The 4770-nt window shown below is 39.4% G+C and overlaps 1 non-coding gene across 1 annotated transcript; it reads left to right on the forward strand.

Moving 5' to 3' along the window:
* Positions 1-2369: 2369 nt before the first annotated feature.
* LOC116743367 lies at positions 2370-2476 on the forward strand. The gene has a single exon (XR_004346754.1). It is a non-coding gene; the product is annotated as a U6 spliceosomal RNA (small nuclear RNA).
* Positions 2477-4770: the final 2294 nt, after the last annotated feature.

The following is a 4770-nucleotide window of genomic DNA, read 5'->3' on the forward strand; positions in this document are numbered from 1 at the left end:
ATAGAAAATCCATCCTGGGACCTCCCTGGCAGTCCAGTGGTTAAGATGCTACACTTCCATTGCAGCGGGTACAGGTTCGACCCCCGGTGGGGGAACTAAGATCCTGCATGCCACGCGGCCAAAAAAAAAGAAAAAAAGAAAGAAAGAAAGGAAAAGAAAAAGAAAATCCATCCTAAAATTCATATGGAATCTCCAGGGACCCCAAAGCCAAAGTCATCTTGAAAAAGAAGAAAGCTGGAGGAGAAAGCTGGAGGACTCACAGCTCCTAATTTCAAAACTTACTCTAAACTATAGTAATTAAAGTTGTGTGGTACTGGCTTAAAGACAGACCTATAAACAGTGGAATAAATAGCCCAGAAATAAGCCCTCCCCAGTGCTGTCAAGTGACTTACAGGGGTGCCAAGACCACCCCAGTAATATTTTAACAAAATTTTTATGACAAAATTCTTCCAAAATTGATTTTAGTGGTGAGGGAAGCCAGCATCCTGTGCTAGTTCCCCATCTTAACAGAAACCCGGGTACGATTTATTGTCTTTTTCTAGCTCCTTTGCATCAAGAAAGCAGCAAGTTCAACTGCAGTCAATTTCTGATCACCCAAACGCTGATCTCTGCAACGCAAAATATTTTTGTCCATTTTGAGACACTCCTGGTTAACAAGATGCTAGCTTACTTCATTTCCTCAGGGGTTGTAGTATCTCCCCACAGTAGTTAGAGAGTATCTCAGAGGAGGGAATGACACCTCAGCTGTCAAGTGAAATCCCTTCTACATCAAGTTTCTTACCCCTGGGACCAAAGTCACGCTGCTTCCAGCCCAGCCATAAATAATGGCTGCTGGAGTGAGGTTTTCCTCATCAATTCTCTGGGCCAGAGTCGCTGCTCAGTAAACTGCTGCAATTTTCCTAATGTAGGATACAGAGGAACGACCTGGGAAGGGTTATCAAATAGTATACAAGTCTAGATGGTTTGTTCTAGAGTTCCTTTTCATTGAAATAAAAAATGACTATTAGCAAACACCAATTAGCTATGTGAACGGCAAGGGTTTTAACCTCTCTGTAACCCTTTTCAGCTTCTATGTCACTAATCAAAAAACATTATGAGGAGGGCTTCAAGAGAGTCTTTAAAATTCTAAGGAAATTCTAAGGAAATCTAACAAGTACAAATCATCTAAGGATGATTTGTACTTATTAGATGGAATGAGGGCTTCTCTAGCCAGCAACAACAAAGTTTTTGAAAATCTGTGTCTCTTCTACGCCTTTTAATTAATTCTCAAAGTCCAATGTGTAAAGGATATAACATAGAAGAACTTCTCTGTAATGCTATTTACTAAAGAGTAAACTTTATCACGAAGACGGTGTGTTTCAGACTTTTCCAGAATTAACAGATTGTATCATATGTAATTTTTCCCATAAAATAACCTCATCACACGGATCTTAGAACATTTAGTGGTTTTGGTAGATATAATATTTTATTCTTGTCTGCTCATTTAATCATGGATTGTACTATGTAGAGGCTAATTTTTGCAGATAAGGGATTTTCTAAGTGAAGAAAAGGCATGCAATTTTTTCAAAAGAAGAGAAAGAACTTAAAAAGCATTGATGAGTAGTCAGTCAAGTAAGAGGTTTACAGTTTCTTTCCTAGAATCTACTAATTGCTATAATTTCTCAGATGTACTAGAAAAGGTTTTTTTTTTTTTTTTTTTTTGTCTGAGCAGCATATAGGATCTTAGTTCCCCAGCCAGTGATCAAACCCTCGCCCCCAGCAGTAGAAGCCCCGAGTCCTAACCACTGGCCCACCAGGGAAGTCTGGAAACCATTCTTTCAATGGTTTTAATTCTTTAAATTCTCTGAAACCATTCTTTTAATTAATAAATTAATTAATTTATTTTGGCCGCACCGGGTCTTGGTTGCGGCATGCGTACTCTTAGTTGTGGCGTGCGAGATCTAGTTCCCCAACCAGGGATGCAACCTGGCTCCTTGCATTGGGAGCTCGGGGTCTAACCCACCGGATCACCAGGGAAGTCGTCCCTGAAACCATTCTTTTGACATGCATCTTAACTATCCAGGGCCAGTATCCTGTTTTCTCCCTCCTGAATCCCCTCAGGGCACACCTTGGGATGGGAGTTGGGATGCCATCCCTGAGGGCTTTATGACCACAACGCCTTTTGTTTACTGATAGGACACTTTTTTGTCCACATGACCCAAGTTAATATTCCGCTTTGACAAAAGAAAAAATGCATTTGGATTAGCTTTAAAAAGTTTTCTCATAAATATTTGATTTAGTACATAAAATCTAATACCTATCTGAATTTTTGAAAATTAGTCTATATCTGTTTCTGCAGATTAGAGTCCTAAAGTTAGAATGAGAGATCATTGCTCATTTCAGCAGCACATGTACTAAAATTGGAACGGTACAGAGACGATTAGCATGGCTCCTGTGCAAGGATGACATGCAAATTTGTGAAGCGTTCCATTTTTTTTTTAATTTTCAAAAAAAATGTAAAAAAAGAATGAGATCATAGTATATGCAAATTTTACCTCTAACAGACATCTGTATTCATCTACCAGTTTGTATTCCAACTATTAGTACTTGAGATTAACTCTTTTTCTCATACTTCATCAGCACTGGTTTTTAACAGTTTTTATTGTTATTTAAGAAGCAAAAAATTGTAAGAAGTTAAAAATTGTAAGATTTTTGTTTCAGGATGCCTACTGCAGCGAAATTTGTGATTGTAAAAAAATTGAAAATACCCTAAGCAGTAATTAATATACAAATAATTACAAATTAGGGAATGTACTTATTGCAGAATATCTACTATTAGCCATGAAGAAGGAGGTGGAACTACAGGGTATTTCTCCCAAACTTAGGCAGTTCATATCCCGTGTGCCTCTCCTAAGTTCTCCACGTATATCAAAGCTTCCAACTCTCATTACAACCCCATGTAGACAGTACTATCATCATACCTAACTTGTGTTTAAAACAAAATTCACCTAAGTTTGGAGAGCTAATTGGCTTTATTCAAAGATTCATGAAGCAGGCAGCATCCCTTCTAGCAGATGGAAGGGCCCTCCGCAGAGCTGTACAGAATGGAAGGTTTTTATAAGCTGGAGGGTGGGGCAAGTAAGTCATTAGCAAAAGAAAAGAAAGGGTTATTTGGGGCCAGGACATCACTTTTTGGGATAAAGGACTGGGCAAGGGTTTTGTCATGCAGACTGCCTCTGCTTCCTCTTGGTTGGGGGCGGGGGGAGGGGCGGGGGTGAGGATGGTATTATTTCATTGGTGCCAACCAGAAAATTCCAAACTGGTTGGTTAAGATTACATTTCTGGGGAAGGTTGAAACTGTAATTAGATTAGGTGTTAAATCTTGGCTTTAGCACAAGTGATGCCATTTTGGGCCTATGGTTTTTTTCCTTTAACAATTACAAATAAGGGTACTTATTGCTATGTGGTACCACATAGCAATACTGTAGACTACTAAGCAGCAATTTAAAAGGATTAGGTGGGCGGCTTCCCTGGTGGCACAGTGTTTAAGAACTTGCCTGCCAGTGCAGGGGACACGGGTTCGAGCCCCGGTCCGGGAGGATCCCACATGCCGTGGAGCAACTAAGCCCGTGAGCCACAACTACTGAGCCCGTGCGCCTAGAGCCCGTGCTCTGCAACAAGAGAAGCCACCACAATGAGAAGCCCGAGCACTGCAACGAAGAGTAGCCCCTGCTGCAACTAGAGAGAAAAGCACGTACAAAGACCCAATGTAGCCAAAAATAAATAGATAAATAAATAAATTTATATATATAAAAAAAGGATTAGGTGGACCTATTTGTACTGATCTGGCACATGTCTGTACCATATCATTAACTGAAAAAGCCAATGTGAGAGTGATAAATGATACGATTCCATTTTACATTTTAAGAGTATAAATGTTTATGTAAACATACCTGTGTAAGCATAGAATCAAATACAGAATATTATTCTATTAATAATTTGGACTTGAAAGATTTGTGAAGAGCGTTCCGACTGATGTCTTAATGTCTAATTTACCTAATTTTAAAGGAAAGAAAGAAAAAAGAGGAGGAAGGAAAAGAAAGAAGTAAAAGAAAGAAGTGAAGTAGGGTTCATCCTTGGGACCTCCCTGGCAGTCAAGTGGTTAAGACTCCATACTTCCAATGCAGGGGACGCGGGTTCGATTCCTGGTGGATCCCACATGCTTCGTGCTCAAAAAAAAAAAAGTGTTCATCCTTAATGGTAAGCCAAAATTGGGTGCCACCATGGTTAAGCAGCTTTTTTCTTCCACGTAGTGATGGAGAGAAGAAAATTATTAACCTACTCAGAATTTGGAAGCGATTCAAAGCAAATGTGTCCCCTTAGTTTATTTAAACAAAGTCATTATAACCGTCTGATTATTACACGATCTGATATTTACTACATTACACACTGGTCACTACCACACCAGCTTCCTCCCCATTCCCCACTTGCAATACTAACTGGCCTCCAAATTTTTTTCTGAAAACAACAAAAGATTTTGTTTCTTAAGCCAATTAGTTCCAAATAACTCTTACATCTTCACTTAGCTTTCCCGATGTTTCTGTAAGAGAGGCCCACTGGACTATATTGCAAATGGCTTGGGGCCATTTACTTTGTTTCAATTCAGTTTCTCTAGGTAGAACCAGACATTTTGTCAGTGCATTTGGGGATTACAATGCATATTTCCCCAGAGACACGCTATAACCTATTCCCACTTTAAACTCTAGGACATGCCCTATATTAGGAACATTT

The sequence above is a fragment of the Phocoena sinus genome, chromosome 18 (genome assembly GCF_008692025.1).
Source record: "Phocoena sinus isolate mPhoSin1 chromosome 18, mPhoSin1.pri, whole genome shotgun sequence".
In the NCBI taxonomy this organism is placed as follows: domain Eukaryota; kingdom Metazoa; phylum Chordata; class Mammalia; order Artiodactyla; family Phocoenidae; genus Phocoena; species Phocoena sinus.